Genomic DNA, 22,096 nt, shown 5'->3' on the forward strand with positions numbered 1-22,096 from the left:
ACGATAGCTTTCTGTTGCACTTGGGGAAAGATAATGGGGCCTGTCAAATCTCAAGAGACGGAGGGCTAATGAACCAAATATAGTTATGAAGCAGGTCGGAGGGATGTGTCCTTCCTTCAGCCGCCGGGACTCTGTGATGGCAGGCCTCGCCACACAGCCTTCACTTTCTTCAGGTGTACTTGCTCAAGATGCAGTGACTTTTAGGTTTTGCTGTGCATGTTGGATTTGGGAGCTCAGATGGTATATGTCTCAGGAAGCAATTATAGAGAGCAAACGAGATTTGCTTGGGGGCCTGGGCTTTCTGGCAGAGTTAGTGCCCCGCTGTGTTCTCCACGTTACTCCTGTATTCCTGCCCAGAAGCCAAGATGTCAGTTCATCTCAGGCCTTGGCAGCACCTCAGACCCGTGCCTGAGAATCTTGCAAACATCCCATTTTCCAGTCAATTATTCTCCTTCTGCCTTTTTCTTCCCCGCCTCGTAGAACTGCCAGGATCAGCAAGGCAGGAAGAACAGATGCTCTCAGGTGAGTGATTTGGGGCTGGAGTGGGAAGGGGTATCTGGTAAGTTTCTGGTTAGAGTGAGGGGGGTCCTAAGTAGACCATTTTCTCTTCCAACTTTGATTACAGCTGTAACCAAAGTTAGACAACAAATCACCCTTAAAAAATGTAAATTCAGGACATAAAAGATGTATAAACAAAATGTATCCATTTTCACTGAGAAAATATACGATGCTGTGATGTCTATCCCACATTTCTAAAAGAAGATGTGACATTTGCACTTCCAGAGAGAACTGGCGGATGACTTCCCTGGACACTGTTGTCACATGGTCTCCTTTCCCCCTGCATCACTAGCCTTCTACATAGGATTTACTGTCACAAAACCTTCAGTCTTTGGAAATGTGCAGACTCCTTTCTGGATTTCATTTCAAGTTCAGAGCTCTTATTTTTTTGGACTGTTACTATAAATATTGTTTGTTGCGTCATTTGCCAGAAACAAGCTACTGAGTAAGGTGATCTCCTCCTGTTGGGTCTTCTGGACCTACAGGTGAGACGAATTTCCTGGCTGCCTGTCTCTGTGGGCTGTGTCGGGGCTGGCAGTGCTCTGGCAGTACCGTGAACGCCCCAGCGAACATCTCCCTGCACTGGACGGAGAGTTCTCCTTTCCTACATTATTCACAGCTTGCTGCAACGAGCACTTCCACTGTCTCTTAACCTTATTCAAATGTAACCCTATAGTCACACTTACACATCATGTGGACGAAGCGTACTGTGTCACAAGAAGTTGCCATCTGGGGAAGTTGTTATCGTTGTTGGGATTGAGCTTAAGCTAAAATGGCTTAGGAGGAAAATTGGTGAACAGCAACATTTCTCTACTTTCTTTTGCATAACAGCTGGGAGAAATCAGCTCATTCTACAAGCCCTGGCTGCTGCTGGCCAGCTGGCAGGGAGCGCTGCTGAGCAAGAGCGCCAGATACTTAACAGCTGTATTACTGCTTATCCATCTGGAGCACACACCATATGCCAAACCCCGAAGTAGGCGGGGAGGGGATCCCCTTAAAAGAGATTTTCAAAGCCACAGAGAAAAAGTATTTTCTCCTGTAGTGTACATGCTTTGATCTCTTACTCTCATGTTCCTTTTCCTTCCTCTCCCCACATCCTTTAGAATTGATGCAAAGTAGTAATGGACCAGTTTACTTGCTCAGCTTCAGGAAATCACTTTTCAGGTAACTTGTAAAGAAACCTTACACTTGTATGCATTTCTTTTTTTAAAAGAATCTTGTAATCATTTAATTTGGAAAAACCTCTCATGATGTTTAAAAATCATTATTTATGCCTTAACGTTTCATCATAACGCCACACTTTGAACTGACTTTGAAGAGCACAGAGTCAGAACCTTAAAGAACTATTCCAAGATTTTCTTCTTCTTTGTAATTTTAGAAGCTCACAACTTTGAAAAGCACAGAGTCAGAACCTTTAGGAACTATTCCAAAATTTTCTTCTTCTTCGTAATTTTAAAAGCTCACAATGGACGGTTAAGGAACACTATCTTCCAACAAGACTCTCTAGTCCTGTTCTTTCCTTTCCAAGGTCATGGAAGATCATGAGAATTGAACTTGTGGGAGAGTCTGACCAGATATTCCATTTTATAAAAGGAGATGCCCATTTAAGAAAATGTAAATTCTACAGTGAGCACTCTTTAGTGTAGTCAGTCACTTACAGAAATTGTTTCCTGTTGAAAACGGGAAGAAAATATTTTCCCACTCTTTTATGACCATCTCAAAATACAGATGGCAAGGGGCCCGTGGACACAAGAAAGTGGAAGGACTCCCAGTGTTTACTCAGGGATGGCAGAGCCACCCTCCGGCTCAGACCCAGCTGCCTTTGGAGCTGGTGGTGAGTCTTTTGTGAAGATATTTGCCCGTCTGTTAATGTTTCTTAGTGCAGCTCTTGCTGCAGTCCTGGTGGAGGTGATGGAAAGAGATAAATCTTCATCATATTTTTTCCTCCTTTATCTAATTTTTGCTTTGATTTCCTCCTTACTATTAAGAGCAATATTTCATATTTACATACTACTTTACTGTTTAAAAAGTGGCTATTCATAAAATATTTTGTTTAAAGAGACGTTGAGTGCAGAAAACTGTGATCTCCTTTGGAAAGTGACACATGCTGGATGAAACTGACCAGGTCGGCACTATTTGGAGCCATATTTTTGTATTATCCTCAATATAAGCCAAGGAGCCACAGCGCTTAGTCCTTGCATGGAGTGGCATTCAAAAGAGGAGTCCAGCTGCCAAGCAGCAAATGAGAAGGAATTCTAACTTTTACTTTCACTTTTCAAAGAATATTGAAGGGACTCCATTGTCTAATTTTCAACAACACTTCTCAAGAACTCTTTTGCCAGTTTCCAATTGTTTACTCATTCTTTAGATTCTGAATCACAAAGAATCTCGGTTGGCAGAATCTTTTGCTGACATCATAGGTGTAATATGTGTGTGTGTGTCTATACTTAACATGTTGCTTAACGATGGGGATACGTTCTGTGAAATGCATTGTTAGGCAATTTTGTCATTGCACAAATGTTGTAGCGTGTGCTTGCACTAACCTAGGTGGTAGGGCCTGCTGTACACCTAGGCTGTATGGTACTAATTTTATGGGACCACTGTTGTATATGAGATCCATCATTGACTAAAACGTCATTATGTGGTGCATGACCGTATACATACATTAGTACACATATATATAATAGACATGCAGATACATTACTCATGTATTTGTGTATACACACACGTGTACATATCCACGACATGCACACATGTATAACACACTTGAATATATAATAACACATGCATATACACACACAGGCAAACATATGCATATATGTCCTTCAGTTTAAGCATAGATATGCATATAAGAAAGACTGGAAATAATCTTAGCAATACACGCTTATTATTTATCTAATGATGGTGGAATTATAGACAATTTATTTAGTTTCTGTTTCCATTTATTTTCCAAAAAGTCTACAATGGATATGCTAAAAATATGCCCCAAATAGCATTATTGTATGTGGCTGCAATCTTTGCCCTAATCACAAGTTGCCAGAGTTTGGGGAATCCAGAGGAATACATCAATATGGTCAATAGCATCAAGAGAGTGCCAAATGCAGGAGCTGTCCCCAACTATATCTCTAGAAGACGTTTATGGGATCTACAGAGAGGCAACAGTGACAGTCTGTGCAACAAGGCTGTGTTGGTCTGCTGTGGATGCCATAACAAAATACCATAGACTGGATGGCTTAAACAACCGAAATTGATTTTCTCACAGTTCTGGAGACTGAAAGCATGAGATTAAGGAGCCAGTACAGTCAGGTTCCAGTGAGAGCTTTGTTCCTGGCTTATAGATGGCTGCCTTCTTGCTGTGTCCTCAAAACAGTGGAGACAGAGAGAGAGAGAGAGAGCGAGTTCTGGCATCTCTTCTTATAAGGGCACTGATCCCATCATGAGGGATCCACTCTCAAGGCCTCATCCAACCTTAATTGCCTCCCTAAGATCTCATCTCCAAATACCATCATTTTGGGGGTTAGGGCTTCAGTGTATGAATTTGGGGGATACAAGCATGCTGGCGGTAACAGGCCATCCACAGTTCCACTCCAGTAAGTGCTCCAGCCTTAAGAAGTAGCTCAGTGGGAGGTTTTCGGGGACACAGCTTTGTCCAGTTCCCTAACACCAAGGTGGCTGCTTTGTGATGGTCACATGATCGATGTAGAGGTCGTACAAATGCCCTTTTAGAATACCCAGAGGTAAAGGTAATATTATTCTAGAAATGGGGAAAAAAAAAACCTTCAACCTAACATGCTATTTGCAATTCAGTGCAGATGATAGAAAAAAGAGGCATACACAGAAATTAAAAGAAAGATAAATTCAAAACAGATGTCAGGAAATACTTTGCTCCCTAGGGGAGGAAAAAAAATAGATGAGAAGAATATTTAAACAAGGCAGTTTACTGAGCTAAGAACCTGGGATCATCATTTAAAAATAGAGACTGGGTACTGGGCTGCGGTTGAGGTAGGTAGATGCTAAATTTAGAGTGAGAAGCAGGACCTTCCGTGGATGAAAAGGAACCCCTGCGAGTTAGTCCTGGTGATGACGCCACACTGCCCGTGGCTTGGTCTCTCCCCCGGTGTTTGAAAGGTATACTCAGGTTGTGTTTATGACACAGGAAATACATGTTTAGCAGGAAATAAATCTGTCCCTACAGACATAGATGCTTGTGCATTTCATTAGGTTGAGAGCCATTCATGCCCCTTTTCACCTTTGTTTCCACTTTTGATTCCATCATATTGATGGAGTTTTCCAGACGAAGCTTTCGTAGCTGGTTTTCTGAATGACTCCAGGTCAGGTTTACAGACCAAAATTTCCTGAGTGATTATCGGTGGGTAAAGTTCTCCTTCAGCCGAGTGTGTGCAACACTTTCTCTCATTTTAAGGGTGAAAGTAGAGTGGGTTGAGAGGCTGAGGGGAAATTTGGACCAAAAACTTAACAGTTTATTTTAGAAATGTCAGTCCAAGAAGACCAAACATTTGAAAGCTTTTCAGGTACATCATGATAGGTTCCTTTATCTCAGCATCAAGTCACTCCTCAAAATGGCTCAAGAAATTAGGTTGGCTAGAAAGGATGTAGAAATAGAGTAAAACTTTAGAAATGGAAGGTTTTGGTAAATTCTGCATGAAATTGAAAAAATAAAACAAATCAAAATGTAGTCTCTCATTTCAAAATGTTCACAGTACAGTGGAAAGTCAATGAAGTATTTGCCGTATAGAATGGTAGGTCTTGACAAAATTTCATACAACACGCTGCCTTATTCACTGACATGCTCCCAATGTCCAGCAGAAAACGTGGCATGTGGTAAGTGCTCTGTAACTCCTGTTGAAGGGATCAATATTCCACACTTGTAAACTTTGTTCAGATTATCTCTTCTTTTCCTTTGTTTTTCATGCAGCGCACTATTGTTTGACACATCTAGCATCAGTTTGAACACCTCTTCTGGAAGCATTCCAGAACAGATTCCCTGATCCACAGCTCCTACCCCACAAAAAGTTTGTTCCTCCCTCTTCTGAGTTGTCATAATATGCTGTTGAACATGCGGTTATTAGAGCAATTATAATATTCTACTGTGATGATGTGTCTATTTGTCTTGTTCGCTCAAAACAAGCTCCTACTCGAGATCAGGAGAATGTGTTATTGCACTGCTTATCTTTGAACCTTAGCACGTTTCTTAGCATAGAGTTAATAGCCAATAAAAGTTTATTGAACTGAAATCATCTGGGAAGTTGTCTTAGTTTGGATTCACTCAAAAAGAGAACCTGAGATAAGGTCTTGGGTGCAAGCGGTCTATTTGGAAGATGTTTCCAGGAGTGAGGGCATGGGAAAATGAGACAGGGAAGGAAAAAAACCAATAAAAGGTGCCTCATTGAAATGGTTATAGCTGTGAACAACTGGGGCCCAAGCCTTCTTGGGACCCTCTGAGAAATGACATCGAGTGTGGCACAGAACTCTCCTCTGAAGGAAGAGCAATTGAGGCATTTGTCTACCCATCCCTCTACCCACTGGTAATGCTTGTCCGGAGGATGACACCCCACCACTTCTTGGATGCCCAGACTGGGCGAGCTCTCACAGCTTTGGCGAAAGCCCAGAGACAGAAAGTGAGAGTCACACAGGGCCTCTTGGAGTGGGAAGCTGTCGGCCAGCAGGGATCTGTCCTCCAGCTGCAGTTGAACCCAGAGGTGGGCAGAGGAGGTGTGGTGTGGGGTATGATAGTGTCTCCTCAATCCTGAGTAAGTGCTTGCTGAATGGACTGAAGACTGGCCGAGGAATGAACGAGAGACCTGGAGAACGTTGCGAATGGATGGACGAATCATGTCCAGCTAACATCCTGTGATGAACGAAGAAGGATAAATTCCCTATATGTATCTAGAGCTCTCTCTTCCCCCTACCGAGGCTGACAGTAACCTCTTTAGAGTGTCGTAGCTTAAGAAAATGCAGACTTATTAGCAGATTTACAACTGCACACGCATGCATTATAGAGATAGGAGGGAACAACAAGACATCTTTCCTACTGCCTCAAAGAGTAAAAAAGGGCATGCGTGCATGTTTTTACATTTTCATGGGCTTTTATTAGCTCCCATATTCATAACCATCAGACCTCTAGCACCACGTGGTCAGTTGTGGAAGCAATATAAACAATCTGTGTCATAATTTGTCTAGTATCTTTGAAAACCCTTAGATATCTATTTAGTAATCCTAATTGTATCCTAAGACCAGAGAGTTCACTTTACAGGTAGGAAGCATCTGATAAAGAAAAGCAAAGAGTCACAATTAGTGATGATGAGAGAACAAATTTCCTGACTTTAACTTCAACACCATCTACTAAATTCAGCAACAGTACTGAGTCAAGCAAGCAAGTCTTTTCATAGAAGACAAAATGAAAGAACTTGCTGAAAAGGACTAATGAAAATTATCACAATAATGGAACCATCTAAAAAGTTGATGGAGTCGCTTTGTAGCATATGTAGAATATTTTTGCCCTGAAACTATGTTTGACTTTGGAGTGAGAGGCAACTTGATATTTTACTTGGTAGAGAATTAAGCTGATTTAGAATTCAAAGGTTGGGATTACCCAAAAGAGCATGGATGATATTTAAACAAAAGAGAGGATTTCCGGGATTGGAAAGTTGTCTAATTGGAGATATAATGCCATATTTGAAAAATAAAAGAGTTGTGTGTTTTCCGCAAGAAATACTAAGACATGAAGATGGCATGTTTAGCCGTCTTCAGGTTGAATCAGAAACAAATAAAAGATTACATTTTTGAGTGAGGACGCATCACAGTATGTGTGGTACGTGGAAGTACACCACACAACAGGGACCCATTCATGCTGCGGCATTGAGTGACTTTGGGCTCAAACCTAATACTCGAGAAATAAGTGAATGAGAACACTGTTTATGAGTAAGTTGACTCAAGAAATAAGAAATGCAAGTGCTAGGAGGTAATTCTGGAAATTTCTCTTTGAGAGCATCTTCACAAGTTCACTGAATGTGAACAGCTTTATTCTGTCTAATCAGACTCTCAGCAGCGACCTTCTCATGGATAAACCCAAGCTGTACAAATAGTGATGTACTAGGTAACAAAGATTAAAGCTATTTAGAAAAGATAAATTCTGTAGTATTAGAGCAGAATAGTCAATAATTTATTTGGTCTGAAACACATCCTGCATATCTTCAGAAGCCAAATAAGATAAACTGGGGGTGGGGGGAGGGGAAGCTTGCTATTTATCCTGTTCTTAAGAGAATAAGATCATGAGAAGATATTTGTACAAGAGTATTGAGTTATTCATATGCATGCAAAGTCTAAATACAAAGTGGAGTTGTGGTTCATTCTCCACTGAAGGCAAGGAAGACACGTCCCCCCCACCCTTCCCGTCTTGGTCTTAAATAGGTCAGAGAGAAAAAATGAATTATCATTTTAAGGAATCACAGACTGTCAGGATCAGAAGGAGCATCAATATTCAAGTTTAATTGCTCGTATGAAACTGAAGGCTTTTCTATAATATCCCTATCAATGGTCTTTAGGTATGTGCTTGAGTTTCAGCTTTATTGAGGCATCTTAAACCTCCAACGCTGGTTTATTCTGTATTGAATAAATGATTTCTCTGATACTTTACAATTCCTTGAGTATTTCCCAGTACATACCTAGATATTCTTAAAATGTAGTCTCAGGACATTCTAAAAATGATCTTGAAATGAGAATTAAAGTATTAAATTCATCGTTTAATAAATTATGCAACTCGATGCAGCTGAAGATCAAATTGGCTTTGGTCTGGCACTCAGTCACATCACACCACACTGTGGATTTACAAAAAGCTTAATCTACCTATGACGCACAAGACTCCTTATGCCTACTACCACCAGGGTGTGGATTCTCAATTGTCTCGTTGTAGAAGTTTTGAAAATCGAAGGCTGTCTAACAATTTTGAATCCAGTGGGTAATTTTATCAGATTCTAGGGAGAATCGGGGGCCTGTATATACCTCTTTCTGACTTCACTGGCCCGGCACACCAAGATTATGTGGATGGAATACGCTGTGAGCCTGCCTCCTGTCCCTGCTGTGGTGGCCTTTATGACAAGCTACTGTGCCTGCATATCGCTGGAGCAGTGGTTCTCATCTGGGGGCAATTCTGCCCCCCAGGAGACATTTGGCAATGTCTGAAGACATTTTTGGTTGCCACAGCTGGGAGGGGCTGTAACTGACATTTAGAGGACAGAGGCCAGGGATGCCGCTAATATCCTACAATGTACAGGACAATCCCATGACAAAGAATTATCCAGCCCCTGATGTCAGTAGGGTTGAGTTTAGAACCCTGATGGTATCACTGTTATTACCAACAATGTCAATTAAGTGTCCTCCTGTGGACATTGCTGCACATGAAGAGTCGGGTTTAGTTCTTGTCCTCAAGGTATTTGTGCTCTAAAACAACCAATTCCAGCTGGGGGAGTGTAGGAGGAATTGAGGAAAAACACAGTAGAAAATACAAACATGTTTGTCACTGTATTTCACAGACACATTTAAAAAGAAGAGCTGTGGCCATTTCTTCTGAGAGATTAGGTGCCAGAAGTTCTTGACTCAGATTCCCTGTGAAACCTACACAAGTAAAGAACCCAAATGTGAATCTTGAGCGCTGGGTTCTGCCATGTGGACTGTAGGTATTATAACCGATATGATTCAAGTTGCTCCAAGCTGTAACCCTTTGAGTCAGCTAACATTAATTGCAATTCCAGAGAGAGAAGGCTTTCTGTAAGACTCCATCACATCTTTCTTTCTTTTTTTTTATGTAAATTTACCAACACAACCTCAAATTTCAGATTGTAAGACTTTTCTCTTGGCCTCAATGTGACTTACACCTTAGGTAGTCCTTAGTAAAATTAATTATGCAATGCAGTAATAGATTATTTTAATGGATTTGTAAAGTAACTTGATATACTTTCTTTTCCAAGTGATGCTCATTTTTATTGCAGTATTTGTTCCCTCAAATTTAAAATTTTGAGATAAACTCTCAGATACATTTGTCAGTCTCTGACCTGAGCTCTTCTAAGAGCTCTTCCTCCTGGAGGTCTCCATGACAACTCAGATCACTGTTTTCATTCTCAGCTTTCCCTATGTTTTATTAGAGCAAGTGGGTGACATGAGTTGAGGCCTGGGACATTGCACTGCTCATCCTGCACCCTCCAATTTGTCTAGCTTACTGCCTCTTATAGGGTAGTCTGCCTGGTAAATGTTAGTTAAGTTAAAACTACTAACACATAGTGTTTATAGGTTCTTGTCCATAAAAGAAATATTGAGCCTGGGCAGGAAGCGCAGGAAGTTCCTTTAGTCAGAGCAATCATTTGCCCATTCGTGAAATCACAATCCCTAACATTTACTGAGCAGGTGCTGTGTGCTAGGTGCTATTCCAAGTGCTTTGTAGGTAAGAGTTCACTCAATTCTCATGACAACCAAGGAGGTATTGTCATCATTATCCCCATTTTAGAATTCAGGGGCAGAGAGATTAAATAACTTGCCCATCTGCTAAGGGATGGGCACTAAGAACGCAAATTAAACAATACAATCTTTGGTCCTGTCCTCAAGGTGTTTGCAGCCTACAAATAAGCAAGTAGCAAACACAGGGCACTGTGATAATAAACATCAGTACATGTTGTAAAGGATGCTATAGAGAGGCATAACTGACTCAGAATTTGGAGTTCATCAACTCAGTAAATCTGAGGCCTGAGGATAAGGAAGAGCTCAGGAGGAGGGGCGGTACATCAGAGAGAATGACCTGGCAGGTCTCAAGGACGTAAACAGGTCAGCATGACTGCACCACACAACATGAGGGGAGAGTGATGGGGAAGGAGGTTGGGGAGGTGGCAGGAGATAGACTTTACCGGTCTCATTAGATGTGTCAAGTAGTTAGCATTTTACTCTAAGAGCAACGTGGAGCCATTGTAAGGTGGTGTTTTTGTTTTCATTCTTGTTTTTTCTATTTTAAGGTTTTGCGGATTTTTAAAAATATTTCTTTTTTGAGGTAACATTGGCTTATAACATATAAATTTCAGGTGTACATCGTAATATATTTCAAATTCTGTGTAGATTACATCATGTTCACCATCCAAAGACTAATTACAATCCATCACCACACACAGGTGCCTAAACACTCCTTTCACCCTCCTCCCTCCCCCCTTCCCCTCTGGTAAGCACCAATCCAATCTCTGTTGCCATGTGTTTGTTTGTCATTGTTTTTATCTTCTACTTATGAATGAGATCATATGGTGTTTGACTTTCTCCCTCTGACTAATTTCACTTAGCATAGCACCCTCAAGGTCCATTCATGTTTTCACAAATGGCTGGATTTCATCATTTCTTGTAGCTGAGCAGTATTCCATTGTGTATATATACCACATCTTCCTTATCCATTCATCTCTTGATGGGCACCTAGGTTGCTTCTAAGTCTTGGCTATTGTGAATAATGCTGAGATGAACATAAGGGTGCATGTATCTTTACGCATTTGTGTTTTCAAGTTCTTTGGATAAATACCCAGCAGTGGAATAGCTGGATTATAGGTAGATCTATTCTTAATATTCTGAGGAATCTCCATACTGTTTTCCATAGTGACTGCACTGGTTTGCACTCCCACCAGCAGTGTGCAAGGGTTCCCTTCTCTCCACGTCCTCTCCAACACTTATTGTTTCCCGTCTTGTTAGTTACAGCCATTCTGAGCGAGGTGATATCTCATTTTAGTTTTGATTTGCATTTCCCTGATAGTTAATGATGTTGAACATCTTTTCATGTGCCTATTGGCCATCTGTATATCTTTGTTGTAGAAATCTCCATTCAGATCTTTTACCCATTTTTTAGTTGAGTTGTTAGCTTTTTTGTTGTTGAAAGGTATGAGTTCTTTGTATATTTTGCATATTAACGCCTTATATGATATATGTTTTGCAGATATCTTCTCCCAATTGTTAGGTTGTCTTTTCGTTTTGTTGATTGTTTCCTTTGCTATGTAGAAGCTTTTTAGTTTGATGTAGTTCCATTTGTTTACTTTTTTTATTGTGTCCCTTGCCTGGTCAGACATGGTATTTGAAAATATGCTGCTAAGACCAATGTTGAAGAGTGTGTGCCTATGTTTTCTTCTCGAAGTTTAATGGTTTCAGATCTTACATTCAAGTCTTTAATCCATTTTGAGTTTATTTTTGTGTATGGTGTAAGATAATTGTCTATTGTCATTCTTTTGCATGTGGTTGGCCAGTTTTCCCAATAGCATTTATTGAAGAGACTTTCCTTTCCACATTGTATGTTCTTGGCTCCCTTGTCAAAAATTAGTTGTCCATAAATGTCTGCGTTTATTTCTGGGCTCTCGATTCTGTTCCATTGATCTGTGTGCCTGTTTTCATCACAGTACCATGCTGTTTTGATTACTATGGCTTTGTGATATATTTTGAAATCAGGGAGTGTGATACCTCCAGCTTTGTTCTTTTTTCTCAGGATTCTTTCGGCTATTCAGTGTCTTTTGTTGTTCCATATAAATTTTAGAATTCTTTGTTCTATTTCTGTGAAAAATGTTGTTGGAACTTTGCTAGGGATTGCATTGAATCTATAGATTGCTTTAGGAAGTATGGACATTTTAACTATGTTAATTCTTCCAATCCAAGAGCACGGAATATCTTTCTATTTCTTTGTGTCTTCTTCAATTTCTTTGAACAATGTTTTATAGTTTTCGGTGTACAGGTCTTTCACCTCTTTGGTTAAGTTTATGCCTAGGTATTTTATTCTTTTTGTTGCAGTTGTACACGGGAGTGTGTTCTTAATTTCTCTTTCTGCTACTTCATTGTTAGTGTATAGAAATGCAACTGATTTTTGTATGTTGATTTTGTATCCTGTCACTTGACTGTATTCATTTACTATTTCTGAAAGATTTTTAGTGGATTCTTTAAGGTTTTCTATATACAAAATGATGTCATCTACAAAGAGTGACAGTTTCACTTCTTCCTTTCCAATTTGGATCCCTTTTATTTCTTTTTCTTGCCTGATTGTTCTGGCTAGGACTTCCAATACTATGTTAAATAAAAGTGGTAAAAGTGGGCATCCTTGTCTGGTCCTTGTTCTTAGAGGGATAGCTTTCAGTTTTTCTCCATTGAGAATGATATTAGCTGTGGGTTTGTCATACATGGCCTTTATTAAGTTGAGGTATTTTCCTTCTATACCCATTTTATTGAGAGTTTTTATCATAAATGGATGCTGTATCTTGTCAAAAGCTTTCTCTGTATCTATTGAGATGATCATGTGATTTTTTTATTCTTTGTTTTGTTAATGTGGTGTATCATGTTGATTGATTTGTGGATGTTGAACCATCCCTGGAATAAAATCCACTTGATCATGGTGTATGATCTTTTTAATGTATTGTTGTCTTTGATTTGCTAGTATTTTGTTGAGGATTTTTACATTGATGTTCATCAATGATATTGGCCTGTAATTTTCTTTTTTTGTGTGTTCCTTGTCTGGTTTTGGTATCCTTTATAAGGTTTTAAGCAGAAGAATGACGTGATCAGATTTACATTGAAGAAGGATCACACTGAAATATGGAGAATGTATCAGAAGCCAGCAATGCTAGGACCAGAGAGGACAATTTGGAACAGTTGTAGGAGTACCAGTGAGAGGTAATAGTGAACATTAGGGCAGTAACAGTGGACATGGGGGAAAATACAAGCTCAAAAGAGATTTAGCTGGCATGATTGATGGGAATTGATTAGATGTGGAAAGCAGGGAAGTGAAGGAAGCAAAAGAATTCTTGCTTGAGCATCTTGGTAGATGGTGGTGACTGTCACCAAATTTTAGGATCAAGAGAAAGCAGAGTTGGTGGGAAGGGGATGGGCTTATTTAGAAACATTGGAGTTAGACTTACTGGGAAACACTCAAGTTGCAAGCTCCACTAGTTAAAGGGATATGTTCCTCTAAATCTCAGGATAAAGCTCTTGGCAAAGGATATACATTTATAAATCAGAATCCATCATTGGTAATTACAGCTGGGGTGATGGTGGAGTAGAAAGTTGTATAGTATTAAAAGAGTGGAGGAGCTGGGACAGGTAGAAAAAGAGGGCTTATGAATGGACTGAGAAAGAGGAATCAGAGAGTTAGGAAGAAAATCAGGTGTATTGTGTTCCTTAGAAAGCCCAAGCAACTGAGAAATGTCCACTGGATATATAATTTATTATATGACAAGAGCTATTTCAGCAGAATGACAGGGATTCAGTAGAATGACAGGGATTCAGTAGAATGACGAAGTCAGATCGTAGGGAGAAAAGAGATAGTGAATGTAGACACTATTTCAGGGAATTTAGAAGTGAAGTGGTAAGAAGAACCAGTGAGGGGAGAGCGGTTTTAATGGTGGAAGAGACAAGTATGGTGAACCATTGATGGGAAAGGGTTGGTGGAGTTGCAGATGCTGAATGATCAATAAAGGTGCCTGAAAAGAAAGGAAAGGATGGAATCCAGATCACAGGTGGAGGGATAAGGAGTGAGCCTTGGTTCCGAGGATGACTTCACTTCTATTGTAACAGAAGTGAAAAATTAAAAATGGGTTCAGATGCCAGTAAGTTTAGGCTTGGTCCTTGGATGTTCAAACAGTCCATCTCTTCCTTAGTATTTTCATTTTCTGTCTGGGAAATGGTAAAGTTATCTGCTGAGAGTCCAAAACTAATTATAGTGGAAGATACATTCAAGTAGTGGGAAACAATTTAAGAGATAGTATTTGGCCTTGAAAAAGCCTTCTATTTCTATTCAAATTTAGGAAACAGCCAGAAGAGCATTTGATAAGTGCAAACAAGATCATATTTTAAAGAATCAGCAACATGATAATCATAACCTAGACTAGCGTGAGATGATGAGGATGCAGAGATGTGAGTGAATTCAAGAGACATTTAGGAGGTAGAATCCATAGTACCTGGTGACTGATTGGAAAGGGTGCAGTGAAAATAAGGGGTGTTGAAGTTGATTCCTCTAGGTCCGAATTGAGGGATTGCATCAATGGAAGTGCCGTTCACTAGGTTTTGAGGACAGGATCAAGAGTTCAGATATGGACATATCCAGCTTATAAGTAAAAAGTTCCAATTATATAGTTGCATCTAGAGCTCAAAAGAGAGATCTCGGTGGAAAGTAGGTCAGGGAGTTTGTATGAGAATTCACGGGATTTAACCAGAACATCCCTTTAAAATACACGAATTGAGTAAGTGAAGCCAGCATAGGAGACAGACAGAGATAGGTGGAAATCCGGGAAGGGTAGAAACGCAGAGACAAGGAGAACAGGCTGCCTCCTGCAAGGGGGCGAGTCATCTGTGTAGTGTGTGACAGAGTGGTCAACAAGACCGTGAACTGGTGCATGTCCACAAAGCTTGCATGGATATATGCAATCACAGGTAGGAATAAAATAATAAACTCAACAGCAGCGTCTGAGCTATGAATAGACTGAACTTTGAGCACTGCAAAGGGAGACTGAGGCACTGTGCAGGGAGCATGGAGCATCAAAGCCAGGCATCAACCAGCCTCTCCTCTGTCATTGTGAGACACGTAATGGACAATGAGACCAGAATGTCAGCAACAAAGGAAAACAGGTCCCAACCATGCCAGTGACATTATCTTGACTATGTTCTATATCAGAGGGGTGCAAATCTCCATGTAGCTAATGATTATGCTTCAGATTCTGTATCCTGCATGAGACCCCATCATCATTTTGTGATATTTGTCATTTAGTATACTTCTTGTTAAAGAAGGTATAAAAAATTGTTAATCTTCAGGCTCTACAAAACCTGGATCAGCCCCTGATCTTTACCATTACTCATATGCAAAAAGATTGATGGACTTAGTTTATATTTAAGGAAACTGTTAAGCATGCCTTTATTATACATAATACGGTATAAATGTATTTATATCCAATGAATTGTTTTCTAATCTTTTAAAAAATATCCAATCAAGAAAACCAGCATATGTTTTAGACATTAAGAAGTACCAGATAAATCCCACTGTCATATAATGTCACTCTCATGGTGTCAAGATTGTGCAAGCGCAGTAACACCATTCTTTCAACTTATCACAAGAGGAATGTGTATGTTTCCCACTGTTGCTCTCATTTTGCTTAACACAAGCAATATGTTTGGATTGTGAGTAGTTTAAAATGTAAACTTCTAAAACTAAAGCTGCCCAGGTTGGCAGCAAAATATTGGAGGATAAAGACATGAGCTACTTTTTTTAAGAATGCGCTTGGAAGTTAATCCTTAGAGCTGTACATTCACAGATTAGAATGCGTGGTGAAGATAGAGACTGAATGGCAAGTTTTGTTTGATGGAAACAAATTAATTCATATTCAAAATAGCAATGCAGAATGTGAAGAACGTTCATTTTATGCTTTATTTCAGGAGACTACTCTAAAAACTGGTAAACTAACAACTTGTTGTTTGACATTTGCAGGAAGGATGCTGGATGAAACAGCTTTTGTTGGCCTTCTTGCCTTCAATATGAGGCCTTATTTGGGCATACACCTCTGCACTATATGAGCAGATGCACCAGCAAGAGTAAATAAAACTCGCTCCTCCCAGAATCTGGGTCTGGATGCTCTCAGGTCAGGATGCAGCCCTTCTAACCTCCACACACAGCACAGCAAGCATGGAGACAGTGGAGTGGGTCTTCAGATAAGATGTGTGGGAGTGGGCTGGTGGCAGCAACCTGGAGTGTGAGCGGGTACAGATCGTACCTGAGTCAACTTGGGCTGCCATAACAAAACATCATCGACTGGCAGCTTAAACAACAGATGTTTATTTCTTACAGTTCTGGAAGCTGGGAGTCTAAGATTGGGGTACCAGTACAGTTGGGTTCTAGTGAGGATCCTCTTACAAGCTTGTAGATGGCTGGCTTCTTACCGTGTTTTCATGGAGTGGAGAAAGAGCTCTGGTCTTCTTCCTCTTCCTATAAGGGCACCACTTCCCTCACGGGGGCTCCGCCCACGTGACCTCATCTAAACCCAGTCACCTCCCAAAGACCCCGCCTCCCAATACCATCACATTGTGGGTTAGGACTTCAGCGTATGGATTTATGGGAACACAGCATTCATTTTATAACAAGAAGCCAGACCAAAGTCAAGAAACAAAGTACTACTGAACTTCGGTCTGTCTGCTCATCGCAGTATCACTCCATTCTTATTTGAAAACAATTCTGTTGTTTCATTCCCATTTTTTTCCTCTCTAGTTTTCTTTTCTTTTTCTTTCCCTCTTCCTCCCTCCCTCTCTTCCTTCCTTTTTTTTTTTTTTGTGAAACAATTTTGCAAAGTTAAGCTGCTCCTGGCATCAACAATTTGTGATTAATAGACTAAAAGTTGTTTTGTTTTGTTTTTTACTGAGCTCAAATGCGTTAATAGCCAATGGGCTTTAGGCAGCCCCTCATCTGACCACACCTTAGTTTGTCACTTTGTATTTTTAATTTATAAAAAAGCCCTATATGCAGAAAACTGTGTATGAATTAGACAATTATTTCCTACTAAAAGGATGAAAGTTAAGGATTAAAAGAATACGCCTGTCAAAGTAGAAATGAGGGTATATCTTATTTTAAATAAGTATTGTTTCAGAGGTTTAATAGAACAAACCTGAGGATACCTGAGACCTAGAGCACTAATAATAATTAAACTCTCCAACATGGAAGTTATAATTGCATCCTTAAAAAATTTCACCATCAAATATTGTAAAGATTTCTTCTAGAAAACACACATGCACATTTCTTCATGTAAATCCAATGTCGGTTAATTAATAGGCCAATGACTAGATACTTGACCATTTATAAAACCAAAAAAAAAGGCATTTAAAATCATTTAGTGTACATTAGCACAGGAAGTAGGATATGACATCTCACTCTTTAGCTTCCCACATTTTTGGCAGATTACTTCACTTATTCTCGGTTATTGATATTAATGGGACAGCTCTTTATTGTACTGTGGCAGGTTATTAAATCTCAGGGCCACTCATCATAATTTATGTTGCCATTGTCTTAAATATTGGAAATATTGGAAGTAAGATGTTCGTGGATGTGGGACGGAGGGGAATGGGTAGTTTCTTTTTCTCATTGAAAGCCCTCCCTCTTTTTCTTTCTTCTGTTCAGGATAGCTTCTATTTATAGGAGCTGGATGGGGCATTTTCTCTGTTCAATGTCTGACTCCACCCTTTGAAAACTCCTCTTATTGCCTTGGCATTATGGAATTCCCTTAGTCTGCTTTGCAGAATTAGTTTATCTTGATGTATATACCCATCTCTGTTGCCTAACTATTTTAATCATTTCTATGCCATGCTAAAAAGAAAACAACCAAAATAAAATACAATTAACACTAGCAATATCTGGTTCTTTAAAGAAGTAAAGTTCTTAATCAGTTCAGGAAGAAGTCTTATTTTGTAGGTTTGTTTGACTTTATCCCAGTATAAAAAGCGTAATTAATAAGGATAATTAACAAATAGTGGATAAATAATGACTGACTAAATTGCACGAACTAGGCACAAAAATAGCCATATTCCGGACCTACCCCCATAAAGAACTGCTTCTCCCAGTCTTCCCATTCCAATTGATGACAATTCCTTTTCAATCGCTTAGGTCTAAAACGCTGGAGTTATCATTGATGCTTCCATTTCCTTCACACCTCATAGGCAAATCCTGTCAACTTTCCCTTCAAAGTATCCAGAACCTGATCACTTTTCACTACTCCATTCAAACCACAATGATCCCAGCCACCATCACCACTTCCTGAACATTCCACAGCCTCCTAGCTCTTCCCTGGGCTTCCATCCTTGCCCCCTAGAATACACGCTCAATAGTTGAGTTGGACGATCCTTTTATGATCTAAGCCGATCAAGTCACCCACTGCTCAATCCTCTGAGACTCCCCATCCCAGTCAATGCAAGTAAAAGCCAGAGTCTTTAAATAGCCCACTTCTTCAAGTTCCGCTTCCAGTGCCTCCACGTTTCTGACCTCATCCCTTTCTCCTCCAGCTCTTGCTCATTCCTCTGCAGTTATACCAGCTTCCTCACTATTTTTCTGACATGCCAGGCATGTTCCCAATTCAGGGCCTTTGCACTAGCTGTTCTTTCTGCCTAGAATGTTCCTCCCTCGTATCTCATTAGGGCTTGCTACTTCACCTCTTGCTGGTCTGTTGTTACTCAAATATCACTTCAGTGAGGCCATCCTTGACACCCTATTTAAAATGTTCAACCCTCATATAACATGCTATATACACATATAACATATATTATGTATTTATTTCAATATCTATCTTCCCCCCTGCCCACCACCTGTGAAGGCAGGGATTTTCAGGTGATTTATTCAGTGTTACATTGCCAGTGCAGACGAAAGTGCCTGGCACACATATAGAACCCCCCAAAATATTGGCAAAATGAATAGTTGCTAATAAATATTTCTAGAATATCCTCTCAAAAATTTTTGTGATCCTATTTTCTATTCCCCACAGAGTGGCTCCCTTTACACTGCTTACACTCTCCTGCGCCTGGAATGTGCTGGCTTCATTTTTGCCAGTCCCCCTCAGCCCAGCTGCTCCTTCTCCGTCACGCTTCTTAGATGACACCTAGTGGAAGTGCTTTCTTTCCTTCCTGAGACTTACTGATCCCATGTCACACCTTGTTTCTCAGATATTTATGTGCCTTGATTAACACGGATGTTAAATTCCTCCAAAGCAAGGATATATCTTCTCCAGACCCATGTGCACATTGTTATTACTATTTACTCAATAAATTCTTGTTAACTGACTAAACGAAGACATGAATAAGGGAAAAAAATAAATGAATGAAAAATGCTGTGTTCGTTTGCAAATAGAAAGAACATACAAAATCTGGAAGGGATTACTTACGGGTGTATTAGAAATATTCGGAATACACATTGATGGATTAGGCTGCTGATACTTTTTAATCATACTCATCTTGGGTGCTTTTCATCTAGTTGAACTGTTTTTGGAAAATATTATTGAAAAGTTATATTATCAAAGCTAAGAGCCACGTTTGAAAGATGAAACTTCCTCTTTCCCTCATCTCCAATAATGATTCTTTTTTTCCTATTGGAAGTTAACTTTTTTATTAATTTTTATTTTATTATCTTTAATTATCTTTAGATTAAGTAAATTAAACTTGAAGGACTTTTCTAAACAAAGCTAAAACCATCACGAAGTTCTGAAAGGAAATATTTTTTTACATACTAATTTAGGTGCTTGTCACAAATTTTATTTTTGATATAATTTAATGAAAAGAACTTATATAACCCATAATTAGACTACTCCACGAACTGGAATACTATTTAAGCTGTTACATCAACAAAGTTTTATAAAGATTACTAAGCAAACTCCAACTGAGAAAACTGTTTCTCAGACTTTTTAAAAAGTTCTGTGTATGTGAGTGTAAGTTTCTTATATGTGTTGTGTGAGTTTGTGTATGTGTTTATACGTAAAATATCTGTTTAAATGATATATCTATATGGAAGCAGTCCGTGTTCAAAAATAAGAAGTTGGATGTGCTGGAGTGAGTTCTCGCCTAGAACCCAAAAGATATTAGCCCTTAAATAATAAACACAACTGCAACTGCTTATGGAATGTCTGTTTTGTAGTAAGTGCTTTGCATACACACCTCATTCATCCTCCCAACAACTGTGTAAAACAAATACTGTTATCCCATTTTGAAGATTAGGAAATGGAGGCACAAAGAAAATAAATGATGATGGTAATAAACATCAGGACCAAAGCCACTCAGCTGGTAAACGCCCATGTGACTGTAATACTCCTGTTCTGGAGCTTTGCCGACAAGATCCAGCTGTGTCGTTAACCAGCTTTGGTATCTTAAGAAAGTCGCTGATGGCTACAGTATGAACAGTGCCATTCGGAATTATGCAATACCGCTGTGCTTCTATGGTCCTCAGTATCTTTATCTGTACAATGGGGACAGTAACAGCTGTGTTATCTCACAGTTCACTTGTGGAAAAATGTTCACACTATTCAATAAATGACACTCACGTAAATGGTAATACTATAGTAGTATTTTAAAGACATAAATATAGTAATGCCAGTATTCCAGTGTGAATTATTATTTTACATAATTAAGTACTGGGAGCACAGACACTATTATCTTCAGCTCCAAGAACACTTTCCTGACCGCTAGTTCCTCTCTTCCCATTGCATTCCTCAGGTATGCTAATTTTTCCCTCCTGGATCGTTTGCTTCTATGAGGGAGGGAACTACATGTTTTCGAATTCCGAGTCTTCCTGGGATGCTCAGCTCTAACACTCATCTATCTGATTTATTTCCAGACCTGAATAGATTGATCTCAAACTTTTCCTTCATTTATGTTTTCAGGATTTGCTTAATTCTTTTAATTTCCAAGTTGACCAACAATAAAGACTCATCATCTAATGGCCTCATTTCTACTCCACACAGCAGTCCTGTTACTTCGGACTCTTTAAGATTTCTTGGCTAAGAGCAAACAGGATAATAAACACATCTTTCAATTGTGTAACTCTTACTCTTCCTGCTTCTATAAAACGTGATACAAAATTATTTAAAAATACAGAATTTAACTATTTTTATTTCAACTGACAAGGATTACAGGTAAGCTCTCACTTTTATAAGTCAGAACTTTTAAGCTGTTTTAAATACATTCACAATATCTGGAAGTTTTTTGTAACTTTTGGAAGTAACGTTACATACTACTGCTTTGAAGAATTTCTGATGAAGATTGGAGACTTGATATCTACATAGGGTGGTATTTGTTACGTAGCCACCTGGTGCAGAGGGAAGAGTTCCCGTGATTTAGGGAAGACTTCTTCAGAAGTCCCTTGCCTTCTGAAATTTGTTCCCAGCCTTTCTCTCCACCTCCCCCACTGGGAAGGGTACAGGGCCCCTGCAGCAGCGTGCCGGGCGAGGCTCTAGAGGCTGGGAAGCCAGGTGCTGTCCCAGCTGCGATACAGCTGCATGTGCTCTCAGCCTAAGCTAAGCGGGGAGCGTAAGTCATCTTGAAGTAATCATAGTTTCACCTTCTTGGAGGAACCTCCACAGCTGAATTTACGCTTGACCTTGGACGAAGCCCTTCTTAATGGATCTCCTGCGTGGACAGAGATGGGGTATGCCGAAACGAAGCTGCAGTGATGGTGCTAATCTTCCTCTGCGACACATGATGTGAAAGGAGGTAGCTTGTTAAGGTCTCTACGAAACCACGAATGGAAAGCAGAAACCAGTCGGACATTTTTTTTCTCTATTTCTCCATATTTAGTTTAGAATTGACAATTGACCCATAGACATTTCAGTTCATGAGGTGTTGATAGTGTACAGCCACTTACTGATGGTATTTTTGAGAAGCCATGACATCTTTGTTTGGGGTGGCCTCCTCCCCTGAGTACCATTCAGCACCTACCACCACACGCCTGACATCAGTGTGACAGTTCGGATCTTGTGCGGGACAAAAGGCTGCTAACACCTGTTTTCTCCTTCACAGC

General features: G+C 39.8%; 1 long non-coding RNA gene across 4 annotated transcripts in view; it reads left to right on the forward strand.

Annotated features, from left to right (window-relative positions):
• Positions 1 to 22,096, forward strand: part of LOC106831557 (uncharacterized) — a 78,379-nt gene that overhangs the window by 44,786 nt on the left and 11,497 nt on the right. Inside the window, exon 6 of one of the 4 annotated variants that reach the window (XR_011506657.1) lies at positions 481 to 3,207. The exons of the other annotated variants lie outside the window; for them this stretch is intronic. This is a non-coding gene — a long non-coding RNA (uncharacterized lncRNA). Of the gene's footprint in view, positions 1 to 480; positions 3,208 to 22,096 lie in introns of those variants that run through there. 4 annotated transcript variants of the gene reach the window in all.

Source organism: Equus asinus, chromosome 11, assembly GCF_041296235.1.
Source record: "Equus asinus isolate D_3611 breed Donkey chromosome 11, EquAss-T2T_v2, whole genome shotgun sequence".
In the NCBI taxonomy this organism is placed as follows: Eukaryota; Metazoa; Chordata; class Mammalia; order Perissodactyla; family Equidae; genus Equus; species Equus asinus.